At 38.9% G+C, this 25,268-nt stretch overlaps 1 pseudogene; it reads left to right on the top strand.

Annotated features, from left to right (window-relative positions):
- The first annotated feature begins 473 nt into the window (after positions 1 to 473).
- Positions 474 to 25,268, top strand: part of LOC102975270 (heat shock-related 70 kDa protein 2-like) — a 68,634-nt pseudogene continuing 43,839 nt past the window's right edge.

Here is a 25,268-nt window from a genome sequence, read left to right as displayed (position 1 = left end):
GGTTCCATTTTAAAATTCATCAAAGTACATACGTATGGCACAGACCCAGTTCATCTGGAATCCACAAAGTTCAAAGGCTTCGTATTATCTTCAGAATGCTGGGATGAAGAGAGCAAAAAAATTGTCTTTTGAAAATGTGTCCCTTTACATCAAACACCCCAGGCTCAGCAGTATTAGGGGAGTTGTTTTGAGTTGTTTGCATATACATTTGCAAAACTTCTTTTCATATGAATTACAATGGAAGGCTAGGATTTTCAGTAGACCCTCATTTGATGACTAAGCATTTATTGAGTACCCATGTGTCGGGCTCAGTGGTGAATCAGTCAAAGTTGATGTCTGGTAGAACTCACAATAGATTAAGAATGACAACTAAACGAACAATTACGATGTAGTATAAATGTTCATAAAGGTAAGCACTGAGAGTTGTGAAAATATTGTGGGAGACACAGCTACCTCTGCCTGGAGTGTTTGGAATGGGGGCAGGGAAGCCTTCAGAGAAGCACTGGCTTGTGAATAAGAGACTGAAAGAAGTGCCTCTGATCGCCAGAGGAGCAGGGCCAGCTTTATGGGTATGTCACCTGTGTAGTCACACATGGCCCCATGCATAGAGGGATCCCATGCTTGGCTTAAGTTCTGCTGTTGCCATCTTGAATTGCTTACTTTCACACTTTCGTTTTACATGGGGTGTTGAAAATTATGTATTCAGTCCTGCAGAGGAAATAGGGGACTACAAAAAAATCTACATATTCTGCATCCTGAAGGGGCTACCAGACTGGGATGGAAGTAAGTGGCTCAGAAGAAAGAAAGAAAATAGTATAATACAACAGATTGAATGCTGTAAATATGTGGATGAAATATCAAGGCAAGTCAGAGGAAAGATCAGTTAATTTTTCCTGAGGTGGGGTGGGATGGAGAAGAGAGTACTGAGGTACCTCACTGAAGAAGAAACAATTGAGTTAGGCCTTAAAAAATGCTTTGCCTGTTTCACCAAAGGTGAGAAAAGGCATTTTAGTCTGAGAAAATAACATATGCAAAGAAAGTATTCATTCACTGAACAAATATTTATTGATTGCCTGCTGCCTGCTGTGTTCCACGCACTATTCCAGGTACTTGGGGATAGAGCAGTGAACAAAATAAAGTTTCTTCCTTGATAGAGCTTGCATTTTAGTATGGGAACTGGACAGTAAAAAGAAGTGAATAAACTTACGCCATCAGATGATATGAAGAAAAATAAAGCAAGGTTAGAGGGTAGAGAATGGGGGAGGAGGCTTTTAAAATGCTGTTTCTGAGTTGGTGACATTTGAGCAGAAACATGAATGAAGTAAGAGAGCAAACAATGTAGAGTGAACAGCCAGCAAGTTCAAGGTCCTGAGGCAGGAATAGCATTAAGATCTAAGACAATATGGATGTCAGTGTGAGTGGAGCTCAGTTAGGAAGGGAGAGGGTGGCAGGCAGTGACATCAGAGATTAGACAGGGATCAGGCCATGACGGGCCTTAACAGGCCATGGTAAGGACTTTGGGCTTTATTCAAAGTGAGATGGTTGCTATTAGAGAATTAAGAGCAAGGGAAGACCATTTCTAGGTTGCATTGTGAAAGGTGACCTTGGCCCCGCTGTGGATAACAGGCTGTAGAAGGGCAAGAGGAGTGGAAGCAGACAAGAGATGGTGGTAGTGACATTGTCTAGAGAGGTCACGGTGGAGGCATTGAGATGTGGTTGGATTTGGGTATATGCTGAAGGCAGAGGCAACATTATTTGTTGCTGGATTAGATGTGGGGTGTGCAAAAGGATGCTTCCAAGGTTTATGGATGGCCTGAGAAAATGGAAGAATGGAGTTGCCATTTACTCTGGGGAAGTCTTGTACACATTATGCCCCAAGGGGGGGGCGCTGGCTTGGGTCATGAGAAATAGAGTTTAAAATGTGTGTAAGTAAAGGATGGGAAATGTGGCTGAAAAAGATAGGTGGAAACTATCTCAAGTTGGGACTTACAGATTAGGAGAAGGAGTATGGACATTATCCTAAGGATTTTAAGTCTCAAAATAGCATAATAAATCCTTCATTTCAGAAGGATTATTTTGACTGTCATGTAGAAACTCTTTTGGAGAGGTGGTAGAGGGGTCAATTAGGAGGACATAATAGTCCGTAGGCGAGATGGTGGAAGTGCTGGCAGTTGATTTAGAGAAAGAAGGATGAATCTGAGAGAAAGCCATGGATTCTTTCATACGTTAAATATTTTTGAGCACCTGTTTTCTAGGCATCATTCTTGGGGCTTGATGATATGCCAGTGAATAAAACGTAATAATTTTGCCCTCATGAAACTTACATTGTAATGAGAGGAGAAAGACAATAAAATAAACCAGTAACGTATGAGGGAGTTAAGATAGTGATAAGTTCTATGGAGAAAAACTGTAGCTGAGAAGGAGGATAGTGTAGGAGAGGGGTTGCAGTTCTAAATATGGAAATCACAGCAGGCTTCACTGAGAAAGTCACATTTGAATAAAGATCAAAGGCTTTGATTTTGAATTTCTATAAATCCATTAATTCCACAGATGTTTGTTGAATGTATTCTGTGTCCCCAGACACTTTGTTAGGTACTGTCGTTCAGTAGAGCTTTTATTTTTATTTTTCCATAACATCTGGAAGCATAAACAATGCAAATTATATTTTTAAAAGACCTTGGTAATGTTTGCATTGCAACTGTCATGGCCCTTTGGGACGTTCGAAAGCTCTCACATATCCTTATGGAATCTCCCACAGAACAAATGCCACTACTGGAAGAGCAGTTACAGGAACTCAGGGGAGGAATTAAAGCATTTGGCTGCTGCAGTGAAAGACTGTTGCAAACTAAAATAGGGGTATAAACTGAAGTTTAATCTGATAATACTGTTCTTTGAAAATGCCCATATAATTGAAATAATGTAGGAAATGACTTGGTAAATTATAAAGCCACATCTCATCAGAGAGACCTTCCCTAACAACAATATCTAAAAAAGCAGCATCCCACAAGCACCACTCTCTCCCTTGCTTTCGTGCTTCATTTTTCTCTATGTCACTTATCACCAGCTGACATATTATCTATTTCACTAAGGTATTTGGGTTTTTTTGTTTCTCTCTTCAACCAGAATGCAAGCTCCATGAGGTCAGGGATTTTCTGTTGTTCACTGCTGAATTCTCAACATTTAGTACAATGCCTGGCAGATACTGTAAACTTTTATTCTTAAAAAAAATTAAATTGTTAAACACATAGATTTTAAGCAAGAAGAAGAAGAGGAGGAGAGGAGAACATCTAAGAGGAAGAAGACTAAGAGGATGATGTTATGAGCTCCTGAGCCAGTAGAAGTTGGCACTGGTAATACGCTTTGTGACGTACATCTGTACAGTCGGGGCCGATCCTCTTTGGTCTGTTGTCATGTGTTTTTGGAATAGCTGGCCAGGTAGGGTGGCCAATCATTCCAGTTTCCCTGGACTGAGTCCCAGGGCACGGGACTTTCAGTGTTAAAACTGAGAAAGTTTTGGGCAGATCAAGAGGGTTGGTCACCCTCTGGTCATGGGTATGGGTGCCATTTGAGAATGCAAATGTTACCAAGTCAGCACAATGTGGCCTTCATATTCCAGCTCTTCTACTCATTCATCTTATGAATTTGGCTATTCCTTTCCTACCGTGAGGCCTCTATTTTAAACATCTAGGGAATAAAGATTGGGGCTAGCTGGTTTCTAATGGTTCTTCCAGCTCTAACAGTCTAGTTCTTGTTGCCATACATAGGAATTGAAGCCATTGCGCTGATCTACCACAGTGACCTCAACAACAACTGAGCTAGCTAGCCAACTGAATCCAAACACTTAATTTAATAATTGAAATAACATCTCTTGCCACTGAGAAATGGCACCTACGTGTGTTTTTAAATTTTATTCCAGAACACATAGCCCCCAATATTCATGTTATTTTCCAAATTCAAGTGATTTATGTTGGAGCTGACTCCAGTAAGATTTCCCCGGTGCTTTTCATGTGGTCCTTGTTGCCCTTAGGCTGATTAGGGAAGTGGAGAGTAGGCTGTCATTTTAGTGACTCTGAGGAAAGACTTCTTTCTGCCCCAAATCTTCACATATTTGTCCTTGGTGCCTTAAAGTCTGTTAATAATGGTATAAGGTGTATAAAGGAAATACATCTCTATATATCATAACACATTCACATTCCCTCATTCAAAATAGAGTATAAGTGCCTGATATTACAATTTTTTCTCGGCATAGATCAGGGGAGAACAGGAAGACAGAGGACTAAAAGCCCAGGAATGGGAAAAGTGCGAAGAGCTTACCTTTGAGTTGGAAAAGGCTGTGGTATCAAACCACCATTTTGCCCAAGATATCCTTAGGGACCATGTGTCCCCAGATCCTTGTAATCCTCTCAGAGCTGGGTGCCTAGATTAGTCAAGTAGTATTTTTACAGTGACAACCTTCTATCTCATGCTCCTTATTTTTTTTGCTTTTTTCCACCTCAGACTGATTTACTACCTCAGCACTGACGACACAGACATTTATCTGACCTACAGTCCTCATGAGTTCTCTTAACTCTAATCAATTCCCAGATCATTCACATCAAATTTGGTCTCGTACATAACTGCAGGTAATATTAGATGTCAGAATGGAGATAAAATATTTACTGTGGATAGTAAATTTCCATGGAAAGAGTGAATTTTTGTCTGTCTTGCTTTCTTGCCTGCTTTTAGTCCAACTTCTACATGTACTTTGCCATACTCAATTGTACCTTTCTTTACCTTTCCTTCTTGCCTTGCAGTCTGTCTGGGTTTTGCTTCGATACCTCTTATTAAATCCATTTCCTCCCTTCAGTATCAAATTACTTTGGTTATAGCCTTTTCTTAAATAACCCTAGTCTCATATTTTCGACCACAATTTGGAGATACCATGTTTTGGATACCATCCTTCAATTTGCCCTTATTTTTCCAAATGTAGTAGTTTTATGTTGGCAGACTGTATAACTAAAGGTAACTGTAGTCACATACTCATAAGATTTCTCAGTTTGGGAAGTGCCTCGGAGGCCATTTATTCCCAATTCCATATATGGTGCTTGAATACCTTTTGGTCTGTGCTTGAATATCTCGACTCATAGGAGCTCAACACTTTGGGAAGCAGCTTAGTGTGACACAGGACAGCTCCATCTGTTAGAAGTATCTGCCTTACTTCTGAACGACGTCTGTCTCCTAAGATGGACAGCTCATGGATGCTAGCTCTACCCAGAACAAATCTCTCCTGTCCACGTAATAGCCCTTTGGACGGTTGAAGAGAACAGTGTCATTGGGTTCGACCTAAATCTTACCTTCTCCAAATTACATGGTCCTATTCCTTCCCAAGTTCCTCATGACACAGTCACAAGTCCCTTCACCATCACTGATTCTCTTCTCTGGTCATGTTGCTGGTTATGGCACTCGTTGCACAGATGCCTACTAGAGCTAATGGAGAATACTTATACTATTACCTCTTCATTGCACAGATTTTGCTTCCGCCACCTAAACTTGCAGTAACCTTGTTTGAAATTGATATTACACTAGTGATTCTCAAATGGTCATCCCTGGACCAGCAGCATCAGTGTCAGCTTCGCCCGGGAACTTGTTAGAACACGAATTCTCAGACTGGACCCCAGACGTATTGAATCAGAGGCTGTAAGGGGGAAGCCCAGCAAACTGTTTTCACAAGCCCTCCTGGTGATTCTGATGCATATGCTCAAGTTTGGAAACTGTTGTACTCTTGACTGAGAGTCAGCCCCCTAAATATCTCTTCCATGTGCTGCTTCTGTGTCAAACCTCTGACATATTTGGCTTATGTTTGCCCAATTCTACTGCATTTCATTAGATTCATTCCACTGCCTCATTTTGTCAAATGCTTGTTGGATTCTGATTCTAGGAGTGACATCACCAAATGGTGACATAGGTTCTTTCTGACTCTGCTCCCCTCACAAGAAGAGCAACTAATCATGGACAAGACACCACTGAGAGAATTCTAGAATACAGGGGTGAAACTGAAGCAACCCCCTGTACCACACAGACCAGACAGATGGCATTAGGAGGGTAAGAGGGGCAGCTACATGTGCACTGCGTAGCCCTCCCCGGGCTGGCAGAGCACCACACCCAGAGGATTCGGAGTCTGTTCTACAGCATACTTGCTAACACTCACAAATTGGGCTTTCTGTCAACTGCAATTTTGATCAACTTGAATCAAATATTTATTTTTTAAAAGGTTTCATTTTTCTGTAGACAAAGCTATGTTCATAATTTTCCTCAGAGGAGAAACTATGTTTCTAAGTCACAGAAACTGACAGCTTCTGAGGGGGACTGTGTTCTAAGTAGGCTCTTGTGTTTTGATTTACTTGTGTGGAGAAACTCGAGCTTGAGGCAAGTACCGGAGAAACATGTTAATGGTTCAGAAAGAGGCAGCCCATGGTCCAGAATGGGCCTCTAGTCCACGAAGTGAACAGGGAGCCGTTCATCCAGTCTTCCTGCAGCTTCACCTCAGACTAGCTCTATGGTTCTCAATCAACCCTGACTTCACTGTGGAATCACTTAGGGAGGTTTAGAAAATAGCGCCCCTAAGGATTGGATTCACTTGGTCTGGAGTCAAGCCTGGATATGGATTTTTAAAAATTAGTTTCTGACAGGAGTCAAATGTGTAGCTGGGGTTGAGTGAGAAACACCGAGATAGAGATTTCTAGGGACTTCAGCATTTAGCTGAGTGAGATGGGAACCACGACAGAGTCTTGAGCAATGGAGTGGCGTGACCTGACTCACGGGATGATAGAGTAACTGGTTTCCCTGCTGAGAAGAGGATAAGATATGTGACGCCAAAGAGATGCAGACAAAGTGCTCTGAGCATTCACAGAAATGAGAGCTCACTGCTCAGGGCTGATTAGGGTGTCTTCATAGAGGAGTAGGCTGTGAAGTAGATTTTGAAGCCTGGCAAAGTAGACACGTGAGAGAAATTCCAAGCATGTGAAACAGCATGAACAATGTGGGAATATTTGCAGAATGGCAAGGACTCATGGCTAGTAACACTGCAAGTCCGATACAAGAAGACAGGTGCGTTGGGGCTATATCTTTGTAGGTCTTAAGGGCCAGGCTCAGTGTTTTAAAGTTTTTACTACAAGCTAAAAACAAAGCGGTTGAGAGCTTCTGAGCAGGAAAAGGACACTATGGAAGCTGTTTGACTCTTTCCTCCCAACTATCTCCCCCACATCCAATTGCTTATTAAAAATCACGATTGTACGGGGCTTCCCTGGTGGCGCAGTGGTTAAGAATCCGCCTGCCGATGCAGGGGACACGGGTTCGAGCCCTGGGCCGGGAAGATCCCACATGCCGTGGAACAACTAAGCCTGTGCGCCACAACTGCTGAAGGCTGTGTGCCACAACTACTGAAGCCCATGCGCCTAGAGCCCGTGCTCCGCAACAAGAGAAGCCACCGCAATGAGAAGCCTGTGCACCGCAACGAAGAGTAGCCCCCGCTCGCTATGACTAGAGAAAGCCCGCACACAGCAACAAAGACCCAACACAGCCAAAAATAAAAAAATATAAATAAATAAATTTATTTTAAAAAATCTAAAACAAAATCACGATTGTATCTCTGACATTTCTCCCAAATTCATCCTCTCTTGTTCACGACTACTATCACACCCTCTTGGCTGAAGTCCCCATTCTCTAAACGGACAGTGGCAACAGTCTCCTCACTGGCATGCCTACATATGCTATGGCTTCTAGCTAATCTATGCTGCCTACAGTATATTTTTAAAGCGTAAGTTTGAACATGTTATTTGATTTCTTAAAATTTGTCACTGGCTTCCTACTCTCCTGACTGTTGCCCTTCTTAAATGGTGTAACTGAGACATTTCTCCCAAAGAAAGAGTATGGACACATACTCCCATGAGTTCAGTGGTTGGAAAGGCCTGCTTATCTAAGTGTGAATTTTCTTTGAAGTTTCAAGATTTATCTTTGCGATGCATGTAGATTCTGCACTCTACTTTATATGTCAATTGAATATAAGCATTTTCCTTATATTCTTCGTATAAAATTGATATTTCTGCAAGATACATCAAATTTGCACATGAGCTTCAAAGTATACCACTGCACTGTCTTCCTTTTGTATCTCATTGCATTCAAGACTCTTTCATTGGTTCTAAGATTCTTCACCAGCTTTTCTCCTGTCTCCCAGCACGCGCGCGCGTGCACGCACACCCACACACACACACACACACACACACACACACACCCACACACATCTAAGTGTGAATTTTCTTTGAAGTTTCAAGATTTATCTTTGCGATGCATGTAGATTCTGCACTCTACTTTATATGTCAATTGAATATAAGCATTTTCCTTATATTCTTCGTATAAAATTGATATTTCTGCAAGATACATCAAATTTGCACATGAGCTTCAAAGTATACCACTGCACTGTCTTCCTTTTGTATCTCATTGCATTCAAGACTCTTTCATTGGTTCTAAGATTCTTCACCAGCTTTTCTCCTGTCTCCCAGCACGCGCGCGCGTGCACGCACACACACACACACACACACACACACACACACACACACACACACACACACACACACACCCTAACCTTCCTTTTCGCGCACACACACACACACACACACACCCTAACCTTCCTTTTCTCTTTACCTTACCAGCCACATGGAAATTCTTAGTTGCATTGTATCACAAGAACTCCCCCATGTTGCTATACTTTTCAAAACCATTATTTTCAATGGCTCTATGATATTTCATTGGCCATCCTCTACTGTTGAACATTTAGGTCTTTACAATTACAGAGGTTCTAAATTATCTTCACGTGTGTGTATATATATATATATATGTATATATATATTTATATTTAATTTCTTTAGGATAAATTTCCAGAAATTCAATTACTAGGTCAAAAGCAATAAAGAACGTTGTGATTATTCATACTTATTTCCAAATTGCTTTCCAAAAGTAATGTAAAAGACTACTGGCTTCTCTGCCCCTTACCCTTCTCAAAGTTCTTGCTAGTACTGTGGATTAGCATATAAACTGACAGATCATAAGGACTTCCCTGGTGGTCCAGTGGTTAGGACTCCATGCTTTCCCTGCCAAGGGCCTGGGTTCAGTCCCTGGGCGGGGAACTAAGATCCTGCAAGCCATACAGCCAGCCAAAAAATAATAACAATAACAGATCATAGCTTGTATCTCATCTTTGTTTTAGTGTATTTTCTGATTCTTTGGGTCATAATATATGTTTGTTTGGTATTTGTTTTTTGCTTTTTAGAAGTTGTGTAATTTCCTTTGCGCATGAGGCAGAGTAAAATGTGTGACCCAAAGTGTGCCATTTTGGCGTGTGGATTGTTTTGAGTTGAAGACAATTAAGACCCAGCAGACTCAGGAACAGCTCTTTTTTTTTTTTTAATTTGTTTTCTGGGTTTTTTTTAATTTTTATTGGAGTATAGTTGCTTTACAATGTTGTGTTAGTTTCTACTGTACAGCAAAGTGAGTCAGCTATAGGTATACATATATCCCCTCTTTTTTGGATTTCCTTCCCATTTAGGTCACCACAGAGCACTGAGTAGAGTTCCCTGTGCTATACAGTAGGTTCTTATTAGTTATCTATTTTATACATAGTATCAATAGTATATATATGTCAATCCCAATCTCCCAATTAATCCCACCACCTGCTTCCCCCATGGTGTCCATACGTTTGTGTCTTTATTTCTGCCTTATAAGTAAGATTGTCTATACCAATTTTTTCAGATTCCACATATATGCATTAATATATGATATTTGTTCTTCTCTTTCTGACTTACTTCACTCTGTATGACAGTCTCTAGGCCCATCCACGTCTCTACAAATGACCTAATTTCATTCCTTTTTATGGCTGAGTAATATTCCACTGTAAAAGCTCTTTACCTCTCCCTTAATTGCCTAAGAGAATTTAGGTAGAGGGCCCATACCAGGAAGATAGCAGGTATCAATGATAACATTTAATATCAGAAAGACTTATCTGCATGGAATGGAAACATCTGTTTACCAGCCTCAATTGCCTGACTCTTTGGGTCTCCTGTCTTTGGGGACCCCATAAGTACAAAATTTGTTTTTCTCTAGTTAATCTGTTTTATGTCAATTTGATTATTAGAACAGCCAAAGATCCTATAATGGAAGAATGGAAAACTTTTCCTCTCCTACAGTTTTGGCGCCCAATGTGAGGCTCTCCACTGGCTGGACGCTGCTCGTTTTGGGGCTGCTGCAGCTGAGAGATCCTGGGACTGCTGACAGGAACCAACAGAAGGTAAGAATTCTTACCATGACAGTCTCTTGGATCTCTGCCTGCATGGTCTGGAGGAAGCGAGACTGGTAAGAGTCCTTTTCTCTCTCTAAATTTAGATTAGCAGGAGAAAATATTTGTGTCAGCTAGTTTCTTAGGTATAGCAACTCTGGTAAAGATTTGTTATGAGTCCTCTTGTTTTCTATTGTTCCCTTTCCTCCCAGAGAAAGTCTTTGTTCTTTGTCTCTGTCTTTTGTGTCATTTGTCATACTGTAAGGTAGAACACAGGCATAGGTCCTATAAGCCTGTTGTTCAAGCTGGCCTCAGAAATTGGTAAGTTCATGCTTCCCACCAGATCAACATCTGTTTAGACAAACTTTGGAGTAGGTCCCCTGTGTAAAACCAGATGAGATTTTCCTTTCGCCTTGTTCTATGTCCTGAGAGCTTGGCCTTATGATGAGTAAGAATATTGTCTCTGGTTTCCACCAGCCAGAAGATGCAAGTACCAACTTTCATTCTGGTGGCCAGTCGAATACACTGGGATTCTGAGATGTGAAGTCACAGCAGCATTCTCTCTGTTTGGCTGTGCTAGCTGTCAGGAGAACTTGTCATAAGGGGTCCTGGTCCACAGGGGACCTTTGTTGTCTCAACCTTCATTGCCTTGTAGTGCTGGAAAAGTCCCATTCCAGTAGCACCCGCCGAATGTCACAGATTAGTGGGTCTGTGATTGGAGGTGTCTCACATTCTCATGGGCAGCTGCAGACACTATTTGCACTACACCATTCTTAGCACATAACAAAAGTCTTTGCTTTCTTAGGCTAACCTGGGAGTGAACTTCCTGGATCTTGTGAGGGCTGTATCTTTTGTACTCTACTTTGAGATGCCTCTTGGGTCCATGTTAAGCCATATAGAGGCTTATTGATTTGAGTCACTATTGAGATTGATATAAGATCCTACTTGTCAATGGCCAGACTATGGAAGGCTCGAATTGGCTATATTTGAAAGAAAAAAGTTTTTAGAGAGCTCTCATCCTAAATAAGTATCTTATTTGTACCTATGGAAAGGCTGAATTAAAAAGTGGACACAGAGGAATATAATGGCTAGTCTTAGGGACTCCCTTAATAAGATGAAAGAACAGAAATTAGAACAACAACTAAAGTCCACGTCCAATGCATATCGTCCTTCTTAAAATCCAGCCCCATCTCCTCAGCAAATTCCCTTAGCTCCCAAACTCCTCCACCTTCCCCAGAAAATACCTTAAAAATCCAGCTGCCTGTTTTAGCTTCCCTTTCCCTACAGGATTTACAGAGAGCACTCCAGCCTAATCTCTAGGCCCAGGGTATACAGTTTACTCATGTAAAGGGTGAAAGCCAGCAAGTAAGTTTAGCAAAAACATGGGGATGGACAGTAAGACTCACTTTCTCTGCCAGCTTCAGGCCTTCCTATGCAATGTTCTTTGTGGATGTATCCTGGATTCCCTACGACAAAGAATTCACATCCTCTGGACAGCAACAGATCTTTTTAAATTGTAAAGCCCTTTTACCTCCACTTTTAGAAGATCCTGCCAAATTTAGAGAGGAATTAGAAATATTAGTGGCCATTCACAACCCCACTCATAAGGACCTTAATTGGCTGCTGAAGGATATTTTTCCCAACCATAATTACACTATAGTTAACAGGCAAGCCAGATGGCTTCCTGGGGAAAAACATCTCTCACAGAGGAAACCGATGACCAGAAATTCTCCCAGGCCCTCCTACAAATGATCAGGAAAGGGATCACCTGGAAACCAATATTCAGGGGCTTATAGGAGCAATAGTAAATGCTTCCCCTCATCTAAGGTGAATTGGTCTAATGTTAAATTGTACACTCAGAAAGAAAGACAGCATCCAAAGGCCTTTGTTGAATGCTTATATAGACTTTTCAACGTATACTGCATTAAACCCCAAAGTTCCAGAACATAGAAATCTTTCCATTTCTGCCTTAGTAGGAAGTTTTCTCCCTGAAATAAAAAGGCAAATTCAAAATAGTATAGTTGGGTGGGCTGGTCAACCTCTAAGTATTATAATGGAAGCAGCGGCCCGATTCTTTGAAGGTAGCTTGCAGAAATGAAGGAGGAAAAAAGGAGTTAAAATCAACAATTCTTGGTTTGCAGTTTGAATCTTTAGAGGAACAAAAGCATAACTCTGAGAGGAACTCAAAGACCCCTCAGATCCTTTCCTATTTGCCTCCGGACATTTGCAGATGTTGTAAAAAATCAGGACATTGGAAGTGCAATTGTTCTGCATATAAGAAAAAGAAAGAAAAATTTAAACAATAATTACCCTAGACTTCTGATAGTGGACCAATATATGCCAAAAACGCCTAGGAAAAATCTTGTATTCTTTCTCTGTCCCTTGAAGGTGTAAATCTTACCATGTCTTTGAAATATAAACACCCCAGGCAGTATCTAAAACACTGCCCACACTTGCTTGAGACTGAAAAAAAACGAAAGAGAAGCTTTTTAAAATACAAACTGCTATAAAGGCTCCCTTGCCCAAATCTAGTCCACAGATTCCATAAGATTACTTGTCAAAGGCAAATACAAATCCTAAAAGTCTTCTCTACAAATTGTAAAACGCTTTAGAAATTTGAGCTGGTGAACTTAACCTATTCCAACTGCCAGAAACATAATTTGGATCTAATTGTGGTTTATAAACTAGTGAGTTTTGTATTATTGTACCTGATTCATGGCTAAAATTTTGGAATGGAAGCTATAGGGTCTCTGTGTCTATCTGTGTGTTTACATATGTCTACGGATGTATGTTACATATATGTGATATTTTACTACCTGTGGAAGACAGGTATTCTCAAAATTAATTGGTAAGAGATTGCTACTTAATTGGCTTAACAATAAGCACTTATGAATTAGGTATTCCTAAAACTCAGAAATATAGAAACTAACCCAAATATTTTTCAACTTCATGTAGCGTAGTCTTTGGTAAATAAAAGCTAGTTTAAGTTTGGTTTAATTAACATAGGTATGACTTCAGAGTTATCAGCATTAAATATGCAGATAAACAACTTTTATTCTACCTGAGTTTACTAGTGAAATAACTTTGTTATCTGTATTATAAAATTTGTCTGCAAGAACAGTAGCTTGGGATGATGGCTGACTTTGACTAGTGTCTAATAAAGTTTTCATGGGTAGTCTAAACATAAATGTAGGGAGGAAGTGATTTTGATAGATGTACGTGGGCTGAGAGTTTTTAGGTGAACTTTTCAACAATTATTATGTTTTCTGATATGTTTACTTAGTTTCTCAAATCTCTTTGGTAACTTACACCCTTAGAGTTTCTCTAAGTTAAGCTAAATGATGGAAATTCATTGAATTTAGATCACTTCCTAATAAAATAAAATGCAGAAACATTAATTACTGAGCATAGGTTTCTCTACTTTTGGTTTCTAATTACATTATCACAGAGAAACTAAATATATTTGGGTCTCATAGTAAACATGTGTTATGCCACATTGAAAATTTATACTATGAGGAAGTGTATGCTTCTAGAAATTATGAAACGTAGTCACAGAACTTGCCAATATAAAGAATGCTGGTATAACAGGCAGTTCACAATTGCTTACTTCTTACTTTTCACCAGAAATTAAGGTTTCTAAGGTTTAAAAATTCTAATTCAAAATTTAATTAATGTGTATAATTAAAACGACTAGAAATAATAATGGAAACAAGTTTGTATATGACGAAGGTAGGATGTATTTTTGACTAAGAAGGTGTGAGGTACGGCGATGTATTTTTGTTAAGGGAAAATAAATTTGTCCTAACATAAAACTGGTAATTTCAGAATGGGAAAGAGGGTAATAAAGGACAAAATTGTATAGAAAGTTGGGAAGAGAGAGAAAAAGAGAGAATTTTACCTTGTGTAGTCAAGTTGGCTAAAACTGAATTGCTATTATAAGGGTATTTAAAATAAGCTTTAATATCAATAGTGTGCTTATGTAATTTTCCTTCATCTACTAAAAGGACAAGGGTTTTTTTTTGACTATTGGTCTGCTTTTGATAAGAGATTATAAAAGATTGTTTTTACCTTTTAAGTAATCTACCTAGAAAACAGAGATTCTGTGTTTTATCAAAATAATTTTCTGTGTTTCATGTTGCCCTTTTCAGATCTTTGATTACCTAAGAAAACTGAGCCTTCTCTATTAAGAGCTAAAGTTGTTATATATATATATATATATATATATATATATATATGACTATGTAACTTTCTGTATTTGCCTGCAAAATCTTTAATTTTCACTTTGGTTAACTACATATTGTTTCACAGTAACTATAATCCTGTCTAATCAAGTGTTTTAAAACCTTTTTTATATTTCTGACAAACTTCCAAAAACTCAAATTCTAAATGAAGTCTTTTTTACCTCGAAGTGACTTTGGGATTTTGCAGATGGCCCCTGGAACATCTCAAAAGATTTGTTCTCTCTCTTTATTAAAAAATAGAGACGTTATGCTAATTAGGCTTATTTGGTGTATTAAATTACATGGGAATCATTGTCAAACAAGTGATGATAAATCTTCTTAAGTTATATTGTATGAGTGAATGTTGTTAATACACCTGTTCTCAAAATTGTATGAAATTCCGAAAAATCTGATATGTCCTGGTATGTTATCACTTGTAATTCTAGTTATTATCGTAAAAGGTTTTGTATCATAGAAATAACCAAATTTCCTTGTCAATTGCATTATAATGAACTCTCATCTGATTTTTAACCATTGCCATCTAAAAATCTTATGTCATTTACAGACAGTTATTATTTTACACTGGTGCTTTTGCAAAAGTATTCCTGCAAAAGAGTTTCATTTTCAGACAAATTCATGGAAAGGACTCTGACAAGTACTCTGAAATACAGTATTCTGATGACTTTCTGATCATACCACTGAATTTGGTAAGAAATTACAGAACTCTAATGAAAAAAAAAATGATGGCTTCATAAAACTGCTAACAGAAGATCAAGATCAATAAGAGTTAATTATATGGAACTGAATGAACTGATTATAATTTTTATGACTTTTTATTTAAAACATCATTGGTTCTTTAATGTTTTGTTTTGTTTTTTGTTTTCCAGATAAAGGAAATATTTCCTCTTAAGCTATCTGTAACTTACAGCAATTTAGTGAAATGTATCTTTGTGAACAAAGATAAAAGATTTATCTTTTTCTCCCTACCTGATCCCTCCAGAATTTGGAAACTCATAATGAGTATTCTTATTTTCATGGCGATACAGTTATTTGCATAAGTTCAATAAGATCTGTTCTCCTTATGACAGGATACAATTGGAAACATTGGTTATATTACCAAGGTTTTGACTGGAATATTGTATTTGAGAGGGACATGCGTAGACTCACATATGACCTGACAGCTTTAAGGAACTAAGACTGACTTTATGGAGCCAATAAAGCCTTTTGGAAAAATCGGGCCTGGAAACTTGCTACAGGGTTCCCAGCAGCCTTACCAGGTGAGTAAGTAAGGTCACTTCCTGCAAGCCCAGGAACCTCAGGATATTTCGGGGACCTTGTGAAGAGAGGAATTAACCCAAACTTAGAGGTATTTCAGGCCTTAAGTGTGATGGTGAGTGCTTGGTTTGGCTTCCTAGCCTGAGATAATTTTAAGAGTTCAATATGAGATTCCTTATGAAAAGCTCTAGCAAAGCAGATTTAAAAGAGTCTATAAGGCTAAACACTATTATTTGCTGTACTTATGTAAATAATCAGGACAACTTTATTAAAACTAGACTTAATTTGCAAACACATTAGTCTTATTGTGGTTATCTTTGATAGAAATGGGGGTAGTTGTAGAGAGAAACGTCTTCCTCCCCTTCGAAGCTCCAGACACCTACCCCCTTCTCCTTAGCTCAGAAGAGCATCTAAGCCTCAACTGCGTGTCTTCAGGTCTCATGTCTTAGGGAATCCCATACATATGAAGCTGTTTGTTTTTCTCCTGTTAATTTGTCTTATGTCGATTTAATTATTAGACCAGCCAAAGAACCTAGAGGGGTTTTCCACCCCTCTATCACTTATCTACATGTGTCTTTAATGGTTTTGATAATCTCTCTCTATATATTTAGGATATTAGTCCTTTGCTCTTTGATTTTATAGACTTGTGCATTTGGCCAAAAGAAGTAGCAAAGCTCTAGTCCGTACTTAGAAATGCCAAACATTACAGGTTCCTAGGGAAAGTACTTCTGGGAAAATGGTACTGGTGGGAATGTCTGGTGGTTGGTATATTTTCAGAAACCGTACTATAATTTCACACACAAAAATACTTCTCACTGCAGAGTAGGTTGGTATCAAAATCTGAGCTCACCTTATGTTTAATTTATCATTATTCCTCCACTGTTATCTATGCAATGCAAATTTACTCATAATACCATTCTCAAGACTTTGCTTTTAGCTTGACTACTTTTGCCAAATGAATAACACTAACTCACCCAAACTGTTGAGGTATTTGTGAACAAAGACCATGTGGTGTACAATTACTCATATGTGTTTTCTGTTCATTCATTAGGATAATGATTATGAATAATGTTTTTGCCCAAAATAGGTTTTTATGAAATTCTCAGAAAGTCATCTTCCATCATTAATTTATGGTTCAGTTTAAGTTAAAAAGTATAATCATAATATCTTTGATTACTAAAGTCACAATAGTATTCCCTTTGGAACAAACACCACAGCATCACTAGACCTGTTGATATACCTTTCTGGAGCCCATAGAAAAATCTTGTCTCCAGGGAGCACGGAGGTAAAGGTGGGAGATATTCCAATTTTTTTCTCGAGTTGGGCATGTTCTTTTGCTTTGTAGTTGTCTGACATGCAGTTATATCTCAAATTCCCACCTCTACCTCCCATGCCAACCTAGACAGGATTAGAAATAGTGGTGACTGTGATTGCAGTGGTGGTGGCTGGGCATAAAAGAGGCTGTTCATCCTCTCAGAGACAATTATAGTGATGGATCCTGGCATTTTCATGAACTCTATATTATTTTAAAGTAGAATCTGGGGGTTTCTTCTTGATATCCCTCAAGTCCACTAAAGCTGTACTTTGCACATGATAGGTGCTCAGTAAAAGTCTGGGATGTAAGCATAGAGTTAATTAATATAAACCATTATGGAATATAAATAGTGCAGATTTTAAAGTGAAGGGGAGCTGAATATACCACTCCAAGATATCCTTCTTCAGCATAAGGATTATCTTAGGCTGATTATTTTTAAGAAACAGCAGACATAAGAAAAGCTCTGAAAACTGAGTAGAAATTACCCTTCTGTAAGGGACATTTACAGGGGAAATCTCCATTTGTAAGAATGTCTCCCTCAATGTACCAGTAAGAGAAGAATGGCTCTAAATCTCTAGATATTTATCAATGGAGAAGGCAACCACCTAAAGCTGTATAACAACCATACCCTTAGTTTACTGTGCTTTTCCTGGTCACCACCTATAACTGGCTTCCCCAACCCCCAATTTCCTTCTTTTGTCTTAAGCTGAAGACGGTATTTAAGGTGGTGGCTTGGGCCATTTTGGGGAGTTTTTCAGCTTTCTTGGGTATCTCTCTTGTATACAGGAGGTATCCATGTTATTAAACTTCTATTTGTGTTTTTCCTGTTTATCTGTCTTTTTATTATAGGGAGTGTCTCAGCCAAGAACCTGGAAGGGTAGTGGGAAACTTATTTTTCCAACCCCTCAAAAGTGAACCTGAAACTCTCCAGTAAAGTTTCCATATTTATGGAAACAAGCTAAAGAATAATGGTAAAGACTATGGTAAATTTAATGTCAACTCTTGATCAGGCAAGTTTGTTGATTATCTGTACCTCATCCATAGGCTTGAGAGAGCTGGTTGAGAATCAACTTCCAGCATGGGGGCATTTGGTAGTGATGATGGTGGGTAGGTGCCTATCTCTGGGTAGCATACTGATTCTACACTGAGAGGAGAGGAAAAAGAGAGAGAGAGAGAGAGAGAGAGAATTATATAAATATATTTCAATAATATAATTATTATAAAGAATTATATTTCAAATTTATCATCTGTCCGCAGAATAGGTGAAATCAAATGGATGGGCGTTGTATACAGAGCATTCAGGATATGCAGTCTCACTGTGCCTTTTGCCACCATAGCTTAAGATTCCTGATTCAGTTTGACTTTTAGAATGAAGAATGACAGTTTCCACTGTAAAAACCTCACCACCTTTGCCATAGTTTGCTAAGAGTTCTTGCTTTGCCTCAGTATTTGTTTCTTTTTTCTTTCTTTCTTTCTTTCTTTATTTATTTTTGGCTGCATTGGGTCTTCATTGCTGCACGCGGGCTTTCTCTAGTTGCGGCGAGCGGGGGCTACTCTTCATTGCGGTGCTTGGGCTTCTCATTGCGGTGGCTTCTCTTGTTGCGGAGCAAGGGCCCTAGAGCTGTGAGCTTCAGTAATTGTGGCTCGCAGGGTCTAGAGTGCAGGCTCAGTAGTTGTGGCACACGGGCTTAGTTGCTCCGCGGCATGTGGGATCTTCCCGGACCAGGGCTCGAACCCGTGTCCCCTGCATTGGCGGGCGGATTCTTAACCACTGTGCCACCAGGGAAGTCCCTCGGTATTTGTTATTTGGACTCTAGATTAAGTGGTTGCTCTCCCAGAGCATTTTCAGGAAAATCAGGTTGATGTGTCCGACTGCTTTACCTGGTCTTCTCTTTCAGGTCAGTTATTGAGAAGCAAAGTAGTGTAGAGGTGGTACTCTTGCTCTCTGTCAGATGGGGCTTCGCTATGCCGTCTAAACTGTACATATAATCATTTTGCTTCAGTTAAGTGATGGCTGCACCATCTGTCCACTTTGTCTCTGCTATTCAGAATCTCAGATAATTTTTAATATTAAAAATCACTGCTCCAGGAGAATATTTTATGACCTTTTAAAAATTGCTTTTTTATACAGTGGGAAGTTCTCTGAATCACGGCAAGTCAAGATGAGACTGAAGGGTGAATTCTGATAAGTGGAACTGAGTGAGGTTAAAGTGAAAAAGAGAGAAAGTTTGGAAAGTGGAGAGAAAGGCCCCCACTCCATAAGGTGAAGACCTTCCAAGGACTGTGTTCCCCGCTCCCAAGGATGGAGTAGGGGAGTGCTTGGGCTAGTTTCTACAAAACTGTTGACGAGGCTCTTATAAATAAGATACCATAGAGAAATAGGCTACTATATTACCTGGTATATAATACCCTTTATAAATAGCAGCTATTAAGTACAGCATATCATTGTTGAAAACTAAACCGGGGCTCAAATCCCAGTTTCACCACTTCTTAGCTATATTGGCCTTGGACAGGTAACCTAGTCTATCGTAGCCTCGGCTTTCTTTTTGGAAAAATGGAAATAATGATAATACTTCAACTCATAGAGTTGTTAGGATTAGATCAGACCAAAGTATACCCAGCCCCTAGAGCAGGATTTCACCCAGTAAGTTCTCAATGAGTGGCAGCTGTAACTAAGATGACCATTGATTTCTCATGAGTGTCTCTGCTGCAGAATCTTTTTCTAGCTACCCCTAGACTGTTTTCTCTACTGTGTGGGATTTTCACCATTCCCCAAAGAACGGATTGCTGTGACTGTTTTATGACAGTGATTGCACTTGACCTCTTCTGAATTCACCATTAAAAAATAAATAATTCAACCCCACTCATTTCGTATGAGAGGAAACAGGGTCTAAAGAGCAAAGGGATTATTCCAGCTCATGCAGTTCTGCTACTGGCAGGACTGAGCTGGGACCCAGGCCTACTGACTCCTCATCTGGGGTTCTTTTGTCAGTGCCATCACTGCCTCTCTTAACAGCCTGCCTTCCTCAGTCACCCAGATCATTTCCAGAGTACATCCAGCCTTATTAGGAGAAGCCTCCCTCACTCTTTGCAAGTAAAGAGGTTATTTTCCTAGTTTTGCTTTTGTTTTGTATCCGTGACACTAGATTGAATTCACATTAAAAATTCAGTTCCTCGGTCACAGTAGACACATTTCAGGTGGTCAATAGCCACATATGAGTAGGGGCTACCATGTTGTGCAATGCAGGTATAGAACTTGTGTCACATTTCAGAGAGTTCTGTTGGGTCTATAGCCTTCTCCCGCTAAGGATAGGCTTCAGAAAACTAGGCTCCCAACCGGGCCACGTCCTACCTTGGCTGCCTGCTCACTAGATTCACTGAACATAGAGTTTGCCCTCTTCTCTCTACCTATGGCCAGAGGGGAAAGATTTTATTTTTATGATTATGTCTATATCTGTAAATGAGAAAGCCTCAACTTCCTTGCACTGTCTCTTACAGGAACAGTCTCATAGGAAAAGTGCAAAAGGACCGCATGCTGTCTATGGTAGGGTACTTTCTGTTGCTTACACATACCAGGCCTTGGCCATCAGGAAGACTTATAGAGCAGCTATGCTGCTTTAATGGAGATGGGTGTAAAGGTTTGTAAAACGCATACTGGGTTGGCCAAAAAGTTCGTTCGGGTTTTTCCGTAAGATGTTCTGGAAAAACCCAAACGAACTTTTTGGCCAACCCAATAAAATAACTTTTCATCAGTATCTTGAAGAGATATCTGCACACCCATGTTCATTGCAGCATCATATGAAGCTAAGATATGGAAGCAACCTAAGTGTACCTCAGTGGATGAATGGTTAAAGAAGACATGAGATAGATAGAGATATATATGTAGATAGATAGATAGATAGATAGATAGATAGATAGATAGATAGATGATGGAATATTATTACCTTTCACTTATTTGTGCATATATAATTCATATGCTTCTAATTTATATTTTCAAAATTTGATTAGCTGCCTTTTCTTTCTGGAAATAATGGAGAAAAGGAGATTAATCAGAAAATTAAAAGTTATATCTTAAGTACTTCTGTGAAATAATCTTTATTGAAGCCTTACTCTGTGCCAGAAAGAATCATGCTTAACACTGGGCCAAAGGGATGGGGAGGGAGAGAAAGGTGCCAAGATGTGGACTTGAGGGCTTAAGCACTAAGGTGATGCTTAGCACTGAAATTTGGAAAACTGGGGAGGGGACAGAGCAGTTTCCACCTCTGATCTAGATTCCCCTGCCCTGCTTTTACATCCCTTAGAACATTTTTACTGGGAATCCAGTAGGAAGTGGAAGGGATTAGATTATCATCACAAATCCTCTTGGAAGTTTCATTTTAGAGGGAAGTTTAATTTCCGTAAGATTTATGTGGACAGAAACTGCCACAGCCCAATCGATCCTATTTCTGAGGACAATTTCCACTACATTTTTTCTAGTTTAGAACATTAGAATATGGTTATTTTTTTAAATTATGGAAGCAGTAAATGCTTATAAAAACTTTAGCATTTCTAAAATGCTAAAAGGTATAAAGAGATCATCCATAACTTTGTGCTCCAAAGAATATTATTAACATCTTGGTAAATTTGCCGTGTGCCAGGAGCTGATTGGGCAATGGAGGTAGATCAAGGAATAAAACAGACAGAACCCCTGCTCTCCTGGAGCTTACATTTTAGAAGGGGAGAAAAACAATTATTAAATAAAATAAATGAATAAATAAAATAATGGCAAGTAATAGTAAGCATTGTGAAGAAAAATGTACACTGTAAGGGCGTTAAAGAGTGGTGTTGATACAATTATAAATAAACACACCGGGAGTCTAAGGACATGGTATTTGGCATTGGAGCTGGATGAAAAGAAGGATGCAGCTCTGTGAAGATTATAGGGAAAAGCATTCCAGGGAAATGGATTGCAAACCCTAGTGAGGTCAAGGTGGCTGCAGCACTGAGAGACAGAGGATGGTGGAGAAATAGGCCCCAAAAAAGTTTTTATCTCGTTGTAAGAGTGATAGGAAGACATTACAGTGTGTTAATCAGGGGAGAAAAGTGACCTGATTTATACTTAAGGAGATAGACTTGAGTGACATATAAGGTGCCATCATGCTGGAACTTTCTGGAGTTGGATTTCCTGTTTGCTGGATCCCATCTTTTTCTCTTTTGGTCTCCTCCCTTATTTTGGTGTAGCAAATTTTCCATAGCTTTATTTTTTAAAGTGCAAGGAAGTTAAATTTGAAGGCACTGCTTATCTGAAAATATATTTACTTTCCTCACACTGTTGATTGATATTTTTTCTTGATGTAGAATTCTAAGTTAATATCATTTTCTGTCATTTCAAAGGCATTGCTCCATTATCAATTAGCTTCCAATAATGCTGTCGAGAAGTTTGATGGCACTATAATTCCGGATTCTTTGTATGTAACTTAACTGTTCCAACCCCTCTGTAAACTTTTAGACTTTTCTCTTTATCCCTGGAATTCTGAAATTTCATCCTCTGCCTTGGTATGGTGACTTTATCATTCAGTGTGCTAGAGAAATGGCAGAACTCTACCAATTATAATCTCTTGTCTTTCAGTTCTAGGAATTGTTATTGTATTTTTCAAATATGTCTGGCCTGCCTCTTTTTTTCTTCCTCCCTCCCTTTCTTTTCTCCCTCTGTCCCTCCCCCCTTCTCTCTCTCTCTGTAACTCATTATAATTTGGGTATCTTAAATTGATTCTCTAATTTACTTATCTTTGTTTTTTTTTTTTTTTTTTGGTCTACTATGTTCCCGATCTTTGTTTTAAGCTCCATTTTCTGCATGATATACTGATCCTTTTTTTAAAAAAATTTATTTTTATTTCTTTATTTTCTTTATATTTTTGGCTGCATCAGGTCTTAGTTGCAGCACACAGGATCTTTCATTGCTGCACACAGGCTTCTATAGTTGTGGCGTGTGGGTTTTCTCTCTCTGGCTGTGGCATGCAGGCTCCAGGGCATGTGGGCTCTGTAGTTTGTGGCACGTGGGCTCTGTCGTTGAGGCATGCGGGCTCAGTGGTTGTGGCATGCGGGCTTAGTTGCCCCACAGCATGTGGGATCTTAGTTCCCCGACCAGGGATCGAACCCTCATGCCCTGCATTGGAAGGTGGATTCTTTACCACTGGACCACCAGGGAAGTCCCAATATACTGATCGTTATTGCCCAGTTTCTACCAAGGTTTTAAAAAATTTGGAATCATATTTTTATTTTCTAAGACCACTTTCTTTTGGGGGGCAATATTTCTTTTTTAATATTATCTTGCCTAATGTTATAGATTTAATATTTTATCGTATTTATCTGAGATTGTTAATGATGAGTTTTGCTCCTTAAATTATTTCTCTTTCTTCTTTGTTTTTTCTTATGTTAACTTATTAAGGTATCTATCTTTCCTTTGCAGAATTTTCTCCAATGTCTGTTGTCCTTTGGCCATCTGCATATTTGAGAGTCAGGCGATAAAAATATATTTGGAAATTCTGAGCAAATACATTGTGCTGTTCACTGGTGGACTTCAGTGTGGTAGATGCCCACATGTCAGGACCTGTAAGTCATTTATCCAGAAATGGATATTCTAATCTTCCCCCTTGGGATCTTAGCCTAGAATCTGAGAACTGTGCTGGTGGAGGGAGATCAGAAATATATATTTACCTTTGTTTTCTTATGTTCCTTAATGACTTGATGCTTTATGTATAACTCTTTAATCCATTTAGACTGTATGATAATATAATATAATGTATCATACATATCATAACATAATCTAATCTAATGTAACCTAACATAAATCAGTTTCCATATATATATAGTCTAGTGGCCTCAGACATAGAGCCTGTGTTTGAATCTTGGCTCTGCCACTCACTAATTACATGACCTTTGGCAAGTTACCTATTCTCTCTTTGTGTCAATTTCCTCTCTGTAAAATGAGGATAATAATTGAATCTATTAGGTAAGGTTGTTGTGAGTATTATAATGTGTTAATACACGTAAAAAACTTAGAACAGTTCCTGGCATACAATAAGCACTATCCAATGATTAGTTATCATTATTAATTACTTTGTATCAGTATCAGAGTGTTGTAATATTACCATCATAGTGTTTTAGAACTTGTGGAAGAAGAATTAGACTTTTCTCTGTGGCCTCATTGATAAGACCACAACTAAACAAAGGAAGCTTTGAGGAGATGAATTTTTATCAAAATAAGGAAAAGAAGGGCTTTTCCAAACAGTCTAAGTGCCCAAAGATGGAATAGACCATATCAAGATTTAATGAGTTTCCTGTCAATGGAAATGTTCAAGAGAATGTTTGTGAACAATTTTGTGGCGCTGTTAGAAGGCATTCCTGGTAGTAAAAGACTAAATGCATTGAATGAACATTGAAGCACTTTTTAAAATCTGATATTTTACAATCCCAACACTGTAATCGGAGAACATGAATGCATCAGAAAGGCAGAAAAATCGGTGTCAACTTGACCCTAGTTTTTAATGACTCTACAATTTGGACCAGGCAAAAATAGAAGGTCTTTGTTAAACTATGATGGGGTATCGTATAGAACAGAATTGAAATCACATGCCTACAAAGTAAGAATTATGGGAAAGCAAGTTTAAGTATGAGCAAAATATAAAAATTTAGCTAAGTTTTGGGATGTCAGATTCCTCCTACTCAGTTTTGTTTTGTTTTGTTTGTTTGTTTTAGGTTCTTATTAGTTATGTATTTTATACATAGTAGTGTATCTATGTCAATCCCAATTTATATAATTTTAATAAAATGAATAATCAATGTCATTGTAGTAGGTATTAAATATAATGTTATGCGTGGGTGGCCAATGGTTGTGAAAAAGATAGTGTCGGGGAGAGGAACTTTCCCCCTCCCCCCCCTTGAGTTCTTGTGGCTGGACTAACAGAAAATTGACACGAGGCAGATTAATAGGAGAAAAAGAAACAATTTTTAATTTGGGTACACAGAAGTCTAATAGAAATTGGTCCTACGAAGTGGCCAAAGCAGGCAGTTTTTATACTTTTTAGACAAAGAAACAATACATTTGAGAGGAATTGACAGGACAAAGAAATGTAGATTTGGGGTGCTAAATTAGTGAAGACTCTAAACAGAG

This window comes from Physeter macrocephalus, chromosome 21 (assembly GCF_002837175.3).
Source record: "Physeter macrocephalus isolate SW-GA chromosome 21, ASM283717v5, whole genome shotgun sequence".
Lineage (NCBI taxonomy): Eukaryota > Metazoa > Chordata > Mammalia > Artiodactyla > Physeteridae > Physeter > Physeter macrocephalus.
This window is presented reverse-complemented; position numbering and strand designations above follow the sequence as displayed.